The sequence below is a fragment of the Scyliorhinus torazame genome, chromosome 1, assembly GCF_047496885.1.
Source record: "Scyliorhinus torazame isolate Kashiwa2021f chromosome 1, sScyTor2.1, whole genome shotgun sequence".
NCBI lineage: Eukaryota > Metazoa > Chordata > Chondrichthyes > Carcharhiniformes > Scyliorhinidae > Scyliorhinus > Scyliorhinus torazame.
Genome location: NC_092707.1, coordinates 299,396,302 through 299,408,636, shown reverse-complemented (window position 1 = coordinate 299,408,636; position 12,335 = coordinate 299,396,302). Strand labels below are relative to the sequence as shown.

Sequence of the window (12,335 nt, the reverse complement as noted above, 5' to 3'; positions counted from 1 at the left end):
GAGTGTGGACAGGAGCAAACACCTAATCCAGCTCCTTGCGGCGGGCGGGGGGCGCGGGGGGGGCACTGTCAGCATTCATAAAACGAACACCTCACTGCTTTCAGTCTCCACCGCCAGGACTTGTACACCAAAAGCACTTTCACCAATATAACATCGTTCACAACCTTGAGTGCCACACAACCAACAAAGACATGAGCACTGTTGGATCCCGGATGATCACAGGATCATAGAATTCCTACAGTGCGGAAGGAGGCTATTTGGCCCATTGAGCCTGGACTGTGCACATCCTCCCCGTGTGCGTGGGTTTCCTCCGGTTTCCTCCCACAGTCCAAAGATGTGCAGGTTAGGTGGATTGGCCATGATAAATTGCCCTTAGTGTCCAAAATTGCCCTTAGCGGTGGGTGGGGTTACTGGGTTATGGGGATAGGGTGGCGGTGTTGACCTTGGGTAGGGTGCTCTTTCCAAGAGCCGGTGCAGACTCGATGGGCTGAATGGCCTCCTTCTGCACTGTAAATTCTATGTTCTATGTTCTATGACCCGACAAAAGCGTGCTCTACCTAGGCCCACGCCCCTGCCCTATCCCTGCACATAGATCATCGCCAATCCACCCAGACCTGCACATCTTTGGACTGTGGAAGTAAACCGGAGCACCCGGAGAATGCCCACGCAGACACAGGGAGAACGTGCAAACTCCACACAGTCACCCAAGGCTGGAATCCAACCCGGGACCCTGGAGCAATGATGCAGCAGTGCTAACCACTGTGCCACTGTGTGATGTGACTGGGAAGTTGAGAACTTCCCTGCCTTTATTTGAATGAGGCACGGCAGTACCTGTTCTAACCTCCAAAGAGGGCAGACAAGGCTTTAGCTTAACACCTCATCCATCAATGCTGCATTCTCTCAGAGCTGGACCTTTGGCCTAGAATTTGTGATAACTGGTCACATGATGTCTGATCACGGCCAACTACAAATGTTATATTGGTTAAGGTTGGGTTCCACCAGGAACTGGTGGTAACTCACTGAAATTGCATCAGTGGCTGATGGTAATGCAATGAGAGGAGGTTAAGATAGAAGATCAGCCATGACCCTATTGAATGGTGGAGCAAGTTAAAGGATTAAATGGGCTATTCCTGTTCCAATATGTTCTTATCATCAATAATCTCTATGTACCTGGTATCAATAGGTGTAACATCCCATTATCCTAGCTGTTATTCGCATCAATCCTACAGCTCACTGATTGCACATGAACCCATAGCTAGAAAGGGTTCCCCAGTTAGTCACACTAACATCAGGCCCGACCGCTCTTTCTACCTCCTTAGACTTTAGTTTGAGCTCTGGTTCCATACGAAGTTGACAACACTAAACTTAGAGCTTTAATCAGAGTTAATCTGTACTTGGCCCATCGCGTCTATGTCTGCTCGCTGCAACAGCAATTTGTTCTGTCCCACTATCCAGATTTTTCCCTCTTGCTCTACAGGATTTTCTCTGGAGGTTCTTGTCCAATTCACAATTCTCTCAGCCCCTACCACACTCACAGGCACTGCATTCCAGATCCTAAACACTTGCTTCATGATACAACATCCTCCTGTCACCATTGCTTTGTTCCCTAATCACCTATAACAGTGTCTTTTGATAATCAACCCTTCTAACTAACATTCGCTCCCCATCTACTCTATCATGATTTTGAATACTTCAACCAAATCTCCTCACAACCTTCTCTTCTCTAAAAAAGACAATGCCAGTTTTTTTTTTACAATGTATCCATATAACTGAAGAGTCTCCTCCCTCAATCCATTCTCATGAATCTTTTCTGCATCCTTCCTATATTTTTTTTCATGTTTTTTTATTAAGGGGCTATTTAGTGAGGCCTACCCACCTACCCTACATATCTTTGTATTGTGGGGGGTGAGACTCACACAGACATGGGGAGAATGTGCAAACACAGACAGTGATCCAGGGCCAGGATCGAACCCGGGTCCTCGGCACCGAGAGGCAGCAGTGCTGACCACTGATCCACCATGCCTCCCTTGCATCCTTTCTGAAGCATTCACATCCTTCTTAAAGTCAGCGAGTGTCAATCATGAACACAGTGAATCCCGCACCATTTCCCAATGGAATCAACTGTGTTCCATGTGGCGCTGGTACTAGCCCCTCAATGGTCGCTGAATAGGTCCAGGTGCAGCGCCAGTTTTGCTTTTGTGGAAGACCACAAATCCTGCCCCGGCGTCAACACTTAGTCTCAGGAACGGAGAATCTAGCAGTTCATCTTTCATTATGACTTGAGCACTATCTTCTTTCTTGGACAGATGCAAAGGACTGATTTAGTTCCTCAGTCTCCTGCATAGATCTCCTTTTTATACCCCAATTGGCCCCAAGGGCAGCACGGTAGCACAGTGGGTAGCACTGATGCTGCACAGCGCCGGGGTCCCAGGTTCGACTCCCGGTTTGGGTCACTGTCTGTGCAGAGTCTGCATGTTCTCCCTGTGTCTGCGTGGGTTTCCTCCGGGTGCTCCGGTTTCCTCCCACAAGTCCCGAAAGACGTGCTGTTAGGTAATTTGGACATTCTGAATTCTCCCTCTGTGTACCCGAACAGGCACCGGAATGTGGCGACTAGGTGCTTTTCACAGTAACGTCATTGCAGTGTTAATGTAAGCCTACTTGTGACAATAAAGATTATTATTATTATTCCTCTTATTGTACTATTTCTGTTTCTATGGAATCCATTTTTATTTTAGCTGCCCATTCTTTTATTTTATTTTCACTTTCCCACTGAACTTTCTAGATTCAGCTTAATGCGCACTTATATTGTCAACCTGACATCAGCCATACACTGCTTCAGCACACTATCATGAATTTGACGAGCAACATCGGTTAAATCAATTTAACAAAACATAATGGGATACCACCTGCACAGCAACATGTAGAAATCTGACTAGAGACAGCAGCAGCCAGTATTCAAAAGGTCAGATGAGATGCATCTCACCCAACAACGAGATTAGAAGGCATTTTAGTTAAGAATAAGATGTTAATAGTTTATTTGTTGTTACTTGATGTTAACAATTTACCTTGACGATTGGGAAGATCAATGAGGTATACATATGATAATGCCTCGTGTCAAGGAATTTTATAGGAACAGACAGCCAAATTTACAGAAGGCAAAATCAAAGTGGAACAAAAGTATAATTGGCCAGACCATCAGAAGTAAAGCAGACCTGTTAACACCAAGCAGACAGAAGCAGACAAGCTAGTTTCCAGCTAACGGCTTCTAAGCCTCAGAGCCAAGGCAGTGCAGAAAGTCTTTGTAAAGGCAGTTTACATATCTTTGCTGGACAAGGACAAGATGTCTCCCATACTTGATTATCATCCCTGTATTGTGTGGTAATTATAAGCTGGTTTGAACTTATAGATTTATTGAATTTGGATGTTGTTTGGGGAAACGGGGAAGTCTTAAGGTGTTCAGAGATGATAGGCATATGTTGGAACAAGAGGTGTGTTCTACATAAATTGTATGTTTGGTAATTCATATACCTTAATTGTTGTAGAATATTAAGTCCTCTTAATATGCATTTGTCTTTTCTTTACTTTAATAAATAGTCTTTTAAAAAAATTTTTGAGTACCCAATTCATTTTTTCCAATTAAGGGGCAATTTAGCATGGCCATCCATCTAACCTGCACATCTTTGGCTTGTGGAGGCGAAACCCACGGAAACACGGGGAGAATGTGCAAACTCCATGCAGACAGTGACCCAGAGACAGGATTGAACCTGGGACCTCAGCGCCGTGAGGCAGCAATGCTAACCACTGTGCCACCGTGCTGCCCTTAATAAATAGTCTTTAATAATTGTTACACGATGACTGGGCTGCTTATTCTCATTGGGTTTCACTGGTCTCCTCACCACAAAACAAAATGATACATCCCCATGAACCGCTGTTCCAAGTTGGGATACCCTCGTAGATTACGTCAACATGCTTCGTGACAGTATTGGTCAACCCTTTTGCCACCCAGGGAGTTCTGGCTTTGGGTGCTCTACCTTTCCCCCTTATGTGGATGTACCTTGACTATACCTGAACCATCTTTTCTTTAATTGTAGTCCTTTGTCTCTTTGCAACTTTTGCCTGCCAATATTTTACTCTAATTTAGCAGGAACAGATTTTTTTCTCACCCCTCTGAAATTGACCCCCCTCCAGTTACATATTTTTGCTTTGGATTGGTCCTTGTCCTTTCCAGATACTATGATCACAGTTCCCAAAATATACTTCCTACTGATACTTGATCCATTTGGCCTATCTCATTCCCCAGAACCAGGTCGAGCAAAGTATCCCTCCTTATGGAAACATATTGATCAAGAAAATCTTTCAAAACAGGCCAGCAGACCTAAATCAAACTGACATTGCAAAACAATCGTGGATTCAGTATTTGGGACTTCTCGCAGCAGTTCATTATATTCTGAGTACTCGGAATCAGGGGGTTAGAGCAGCAAGGGGACGTGAAGGAGTGGTCTCGGCACAATAATTACTGCAGAACCGTAAACTACAACACCAGCAATATTGATCTGAGAAAGGAGTAGTGAGTAAAGTGTTGAGGGAAATGTTATGGCTTTATTATGGGGAACACAGATTGCTTCCTCGAGCAGTGCCACCAATTCTAAACCACTGCCTGAGCCAAGACTTCACGAAATAGAGTGTTCATAGAATTATAGAAACTACTGCGAAGAAAGGTGCCATTAAGTCCCCTGCTCTTGCATAGCTGGTACTCGCTCTGGTAACCCCATTCCCCTCGAATCTTTTCATATTCCTTGTTTTCAAATATTTATCCCATTTTCTTTAAAGGATGCTCTAGTTTTGGCCTCTATAATTAATTTGATGGAGCATCCCAAAGCCTCATAATCTTCCAAAAATCCAGTGAAAATCCTCAGTCTCTGTCCTCATCGCTCATTCATCTGTGAGTGGAAATATATGTTATCTGTTCCCCTTTCCCCAAGTTCCTGCGCAGATTGACTGCTACCTTTGAATACATGTTAAAAGCAATTATTTGATTCTCATGCATTTTGAGATGTCCTGAGATCATGAAAGAGGCAAATCATTTTTTTCTTCTATATATCAGTGTTTTGTATTTTCTTTCAATCTAAACCACTCAGAGGCTCTTTCTTCTTGCGTGGAACATTTTCACCTACACTGCCTCCAAACACTCATACCTCTTCCCTCAACTATTAACTTGGCTAAAAGTGCCATTCAGAAATTATTAGCACAAAGCTTTGTTTGATATATATTCTCAAAACATGGACATTACTTGTCATACATGCATTTATTTTGCCTTCCTAGTTATCCTGCAGAATTGGTGATCCACCTCCTCGAACTGTTGCAGTGCTTGGTGTTCCCATGATTATGTTAGATTGGGAGTTCAATGATTTTGACCCAGCAACAATGCAGAAATGGGAATCTATAGCCTCAGGCTAGATATTCCTGAAGAATGTAGGTATCGGGAGTTGGGAAAGTTTCTGACTCTGCAGACCTGTCAATATTAAGGACCCCCTGTCTGCCGTATTTAAGTTCCAGGGAGGCAGGGTAGGATGGAGTTGGGCCCAGCATTTCCAGAGGCAGGCCTTTGGCAGCAATGGAGGTGGATGGATGTCAAGTCTGGCAGGCGAGAAGGGCCTCCTCCCTTTTCTGGGACATCAGCCCAGTTGTAATCATGAATGTTAAATCCTCAAAATCTCATCCTTCATTCCCCTCTCTCTGACTGGCTATCCCTCCTCTATACCATTTTAAAACATTACGGCCTCTATTGAGACGGTAACACTATTTATTTAACTGCTAATACTTCCAGACAGTCACCATCCAAAACTCCTGCGACGGGATGCTCCGCCCTGCCGCGCAACATTTCTATCTCACCCCGCCGGCGGGATGCTCTGTTACGATGGCCGGTCAATGGGGTTTCCCATTGTGGGGCAGCCCCACGCTGTCGGGAAACCCCCGGGCTGCCGGCAAAATGGAGCATCCCGCCGGCGGAGAATCCCGCCCCTGTTTCTGTACCATCTGCCCCCTGATTGTCTCTATGGGAACTATCTTCTTCTGACTCCTCTGAATGTTAAAAAATCAGGTGCAAGAAATTAGTGAAATATGTTTCCATTCTTACACATGTGTCACTGCATTGTGTACACAGGCAATCTGCTGACTTCAACATTTTTTTCATTGAACACTGCCAACAAACTCACAGGGCACGATTCTCCAGAATGATTTCTAACTGTGGTAGCTAGCGAGAACTGCTACTAGCGGGAATTTCCACGAGCGTCCTGACTCTCGACCCAGCGAGGCCGGCAACGCAATATAGCGTTAATTGGTCCACTTAACGAGCCCCCACAGTCTACAAGCGGCAAATGAAGGCTCGCCTGCCAATGCATTCGCCAGCTCCCCACTAATAAGGTCATGCAGCACTTAACCAGCTCTTATATAGCCAACCCCACTCAGCTCGCAGCCATGACGCCGAGACGACCGGCCCCAAGATTTTGAGACACAGACCTCGGAAGGCTATTAGCTGCGGTCGAGGCCAGGAAGGATGTCCTGTTCCCCTGAGGGTCGTGGAGGATTAGCCACAGGGCAGCCGGTGTTGCCTGGGATGAAGTGGTAGCAGCCATCAGTTCAGGAAACGTGACCAGGAGGACTAGCCTTCAGTGTAGCAAGAGGGTCAACGGCGTACACCGGTCAGCACGCGTGTGTTTGCACCCCCCAAAACCTTTCTACCCCCGGGCAACCAGCCCCCCCCCCCCAACACTCCGTGAGCTCCCTCGTTTCATCCCCCCAACCCTTCCTTCACAACTTCTCCCCCCCACACCATGTGAACCACATGAGCGGCTGACAATGCCCTTTCTGTGTCTCCACAGGGGAAGCTCTCCCACAATCGTTTGGAGAGGGCCCAGACTGGCGATGGGGTATCAGACATAAGAATTCTCACGATCTACGAGGAGCGTGCCCTGGAGGTGACAGGGGTGGGCGAGGACAGACCAGTCACCAACACGGAGGTCGATGCACACCGCAGAGGTGAGGACCCACCGGGCCTTATCCGGAGGAACTGTCAAATGTGAGTAGTTATTGGAATACAGACTGACACATCCCTCCCACTGACCACCTGTCCATTCTCCCACAAGACCTTCAGTTGATGGCGCTAACCCACCCGAGGTTGCCCCCACTTCCCAGGAGTACACCTCGGAGCAGAGCTCTGAGGATGCCAGCATCGATGCGTCACAGCTGTCACCCTCCACCAGCGCAGAGACAGTCACCTCGCTGGGCAATGTTAGCGGACATGCTTCTGAGACACAATCTGGTGAGCACCACACAGCTGCTGATGCACATCAGGTGGAGGTACTAATGCCCAGGCGAGACAGCACTTGGAGGATTGCTGGATCCCAGGACCCAGCTGGGTCCCAGTCAGATACCCGGAGCTGATGCAGACTTTAGGGTGTGACCGGGACATTCAGAGGGGAATGACAGCAGCACTCCAGCAGATCCATAGCCGATTCAGGGAGTCCCAGAGGCTACGGGCGCAGGAGATGTCACTGGCAATGCGTGGTACCGAGGCCAATCGTACTAGGGAGACGACCGCAGTGGGAGCCTGATGCACGACGCCAGCAGCATGAGTGGAGGTGTCCAATGCGTTGCGCAGTCGGTGACGGCCATGGCTGCGGGTCTCGGCAGACTGTCTGACTCGCTGGGGATGTGACCCAGTACCAGGTGAACCTTGATGAGGTTCTGCAGGAGACATCCCAGTCATAGGTGGGCATTGCCGAGGTACTGCAGGGCATGGCCCAGTCACTGAGGAGCATCGCCAAGGGTGTCAACACTATGGTGCAGACATTGGGGAGGCACCAGCACTGACAGAACCAGTGGCAGCCAGGGCTCAATTCAGCTGCCCCTCCACCTTGAGGTGATCCCCAGGGCCCTATGGGCACCGACCAGGAGGAGGAGGCGCAGGGTGGCAACCTGGACCCATCCGATGGACTGGAGGTGGTAGCCACTAGCTCCCAACGAGTTCCACCCCTCTGACAAGGCCATGCCTGAAAGCCAGCACCCGGAACAGGGTGGCATGTCTGTGCATGTGCCACCGTCAAGTGCGCTCGGGCCCTCCGGCCCCAGACCCCGCAGACAACGCCCGCTAGGGGCATTGAAGGCCTCGGCACATGGGAAGCAGTTGGCTGCCTCCACCTCTAATGTACATCCTGGGGATATACCTAGATGTAGTGGTCGAGTAAGGAAGGCCAAGCACATTGAGGATCACTGAGAGGGCACGGGGGGGAGGAGGTGGGGGGGAGGCGGGGAAGGGCAGGGGTAGGTAGGGATTAAGGAGCAGAGGGGCTGGGGGTTGGGGTGTAGGTGTTGGGGATTGGGGGGAGAGGGAGGGAGAGTGGGGCTATTTGGGTGGCACCATCGGGGGGAATGGGGCAGTGGTGTACACTTCGAGACAGATTAAAAAACCTCGGCCGGGATTCTCCGAGCCGCTGCCGGGTCGGAGAATCGCGGGGGTCAGGGGCGGGAATCGCGCCGCGCCGGTCGGCGGCCGCTGGCATCAGCCCCCCCCCCCCGACGATTCTCCGGCCCGCAATGGGCCGAGCCGCCGCCCGGTCCCGCCGGAGTAAATCAAACCAGGTCCGTACCGGCGGGACCTGGCTCTACGGGCGGCCTGCAGATTCCTCGGGGGGGGGGATCTGGCCCCGGGGGGGTGGTCCCATGATGGCCTGGTCCGCAATTGGGGCCCACCGATCCGCGGGCAGGCCCGTGCCGTGGGGGCACTCTTTCCCTCCGCGCCGGCTGCTGTAAACCTCCGTCATGGCCGACGTAGAGAAGAAACCCCCTGCGCATGCACTGGGATGACGCCAGCACACGCTGGCGCTCCCGCGCATGCACCATCTCGCGCCGGCCAGTGGAGGCACTTCGCCGCCCGCTGGCACCAGCCTAGGTTTCCACACGTTCTGGGTCACCCGATGCCGGAGTGGTTCATGCCACTCCTCGGCGCCGGTACGGCCCGCCCCGCCGGGTAGGGGAGAATCCCGCCCCTCACCACAATCGGTATGACGCCTCTGGCTCTTTGTTCCGCGATGCGGGCCGACCAACAATCCCATGCCCCATCTCCCTCAGACATGGTGTCCTGCCCTCCTCCAACCCAACACGCCCTGCCCACGCACACCCGGCTGGCTTGGGGGGTTGGAGGGATGCTCACCTGACCGCACATCCTGCACTCCAGACACCGAACAGAATGTCACCAAATCCGGGCCGCGGACATGTGCCCGAGGCTGGGCCCATCCCCTGGGTGTTTGGAGGTTGGCTGCTGCCTCTGTGATGCTGCCTCCCGCAGTGTTCAGGTAGAGTGTCCATGCATCAAGGTGTGATTGGGATGCTTGGCAATGAGCCCACATGCTGCATGGCACACCCACCTCACTTTACCATGCTTGCCAATTCCCTGTTAGAAATAGCCTTCAGCCACATGGCCAGAAGCCTCCGCGATCCGTGCGAAGTGTGGATGGTTGGTGGGGGCAGGGTCTAGGGTTACCCCCGGAATGGGAATATATGATCCAGGGGTTGGCATGGATGACCCGCACATGGTTGCCCCCCTCCCAGCAGAGACCCACCCCCCCGCCTCCCCAGCCCCATTTCCCGCTCCCCAGCCCCAATAGCCCCAGCCGCCCATGGCGGCCCACCCACAACCGGGGCTGCACTGCCCTGCTGCCCCCCCATCCCCCTCCGAGCACAGGGACAGCATGCCCAATGTCCGCGGGCTCCCCATTTTGCCTACGGGAGGGGCAGGTTGCATCGCAAACAGCTGGCGCCCGATGCAGTTCTCATTTTTGGCCTCACTCTCTATTCACCGGCCTCGCAGCGCTCTCACTCGAGCGAAACGAGGCCTCTGATTCGCGCCCACAGTAGAAACCAAACAGGCTGATAGCCATCACATTACTCATCACCACAATCACCAAGGGAAGTCTGCCAGTGAGAATTACACATGTACAAGAACAAAGCTCATGAATTAGGTTGTTTAATTTATTCTGGATTCTCCTGTTTGCCACAAATGAGATGAAAGGTTGTTGAATTCATAAAAAAAGTTTGTCATATTCATTGTCTTTTAAGATTGCTCATCTTATTTGGAAACATCAGCCTATACTGGAATCGGATTCCTAATTCCTGGAGATCGGCCTCTGTGAAGACCAAAGTACATTCTAACTAAATGGACACTGTTCCAGCAAAATCCAAGATTCACACAGAGCATCTATCAACATAAAGCGGTTTTACTTTAGTAGCTATTGATGCACTATCAATTACTACAAAGACGAGAGTAGTGAATAATCGAGGCTTTATTGAGCAGAGATGTGTGGCCTCCTGTAGCTGCTCCCAGAATGGGAGCAGCACCGGCGAGCACACACATTTATACGCCGCCGACTGGGCGGAGCCAGCAGGCAGGGATTTACCCATGTACCTCTCGTACATGAGTCTTAGGGGCTGGTTTAGCACAGGGCTAAATCCCTGGCTTTGAAAGCAGACCAAGGCAGGCCGGCAGCTCGGTTCGATTCCTGTACCAGCCTCCCTGAACAGGCACCGGAATGTGGCGACTAGGGGCTTTTCACAGTAACTTCATTTGAAGCCTACATGTGACAATAAGCGATTTTCATTTACCGCACTACATCTAATACAGTTAGTGGTGACTCCACATTCACCCCCTGTTAAAAAAAGTCCGGCGGGGATGGTGGAAATACTTTTACAAGTTCAGTCTGTCGGGGGCCTTGATCCTCCGCTGTGATCGCCTCAGTCCTGGTGGGTATGCGGGCGCCGACTTGGTCACCTGTGACTCCGGGAGCGTGTTGGCCTCGTCTTTGTCGCCCCTGAGTGGAACCAGTGGGAGGATGGATCCTCCTGAGGTGGGGGCTGCGGTGAGGTGCACTGGGGGGAGGGTGAGTGATGCCGGGTTGAATGGGGCAACCGGAGGGGGGGTGTCGGGCGGGGAGCCGTGGGTGGGGATCCAGCTGGTACCAGGTCCCGGAGGGAGACTGTGTCCTGGCACCCGTCGGGGTGCGCCGCGGAGGTGTACTTCGGGTTCGCGTGCAGGAGGTGGACTCTTTCGACCAATGGGTCTGACCTATGGGTCCGCACGTGTTTGCGAAGGAGGACAGGCCCAGGAACTGTCAGCCATGTTGGGAGCGAGACCCCAGAGGTGGACTTCCTGGGGAAGGCAAAGAGACGTTCATGGGGGTTTCGTTAGTTGCGGTGCAGAGGAACGTTCAGATGGAGTGGAGCGTGTCGAGGAGGACATCCTGCCAGCAGAAGACCGGGAGATTTTTAGACCGTAGAGCCAGTAGGACGGCTTTCCAGACCGTCCCGTTCTCCCTCTTCACCTGCCCGTTTCCCCAGGGGTTGTAGCTGGTCGTCCTGCTCGAGGCAATGCCCTTGCTGAGCAGGAACTGATGCAGCTCATCGCTCATAAAGGAGGGTCCCCGATCGCTGTGGACGTAAGTGGGGAAACCGAACAGGGTGAAGATACAGTTGAGTACTTTACTGACCGTGGCAGAAGTCATAACGGGGCATGGGATGGCGAAGGGAAACTGGGAGTACTCATCGACCACGTTCAGAAAGTACATGTTGCGGTCGGTGGAGGGGTGGGGCCCTTTGAAGTCCATGCTGAGGCGCTCAAAGGGGTGAGAGTGATGCATGATCAATTGCACAAAGACGAGAGTTGAATACAACTGAGGCTTTATTGCTCTAAGATGTGTGGCCTCCCACAGCAGCTGGCGAAATGGCTGCTGCATGGAGGACACACATATTTATACTCCGCCTACTGGGCGGAGCCAGCAGGCAGGGACTACCGTCGTACCTATAGTACAAGTCCTACCATACATCACCTAATGTAGGTGCAACAGTGGTTTACCACAGGGAGGCCTTCACCAGGTGCGCTCGATCTGGCCGGTAGAAGTGTGGTTTGCAGTCCGTGCTGACCTGGCAGTCTCTGGTGATGGCCCTGACCTCGTCAACGGAGTAGGGCAGATTGCGGGCCTTGATGAAGTGGAAGAATCGGGTGACCCCCGGGTAACAGACGGCAACGTGTAGAGCCCGGAGTCGGTCCACTTATGTGCTGGCACATGTACCGCGGGATAGGGCATTGAGCTTCTTGGAGAGATACAAAATCTCCTAATTGTAGGTGGAGAGCTCGATCCTCCACCTCAAGATCTTATCATTTTTGATCTTGCCCCGCTGTGTATTATTGAACATGAAGGCAACCGACCATTGGTCAGTGAGGAGAGTGAATCTCCTGCCGGCCAGGTAATGCCTCCAATGCCGCACAGCTTCCACAATGGCTT

At 51.4% G+C, this 12,335-nt stretch overlaps 1 protein-coding gene across 4 annotated transcripts in view; it reads right to left on the bottom strand.

Moving 5' to 3' along the window:
- rps6ka2 (ribosomal protein S6 kinase, polypeptide 2) overlaps positions 1–12,335 on the bottom strand; it is a 531,365-nt gene that overhangs the window by 261,958 nt on the left and 257,072 nt on the right. The gene's annotated exons all lie outside the window — the stretch shown is intronic.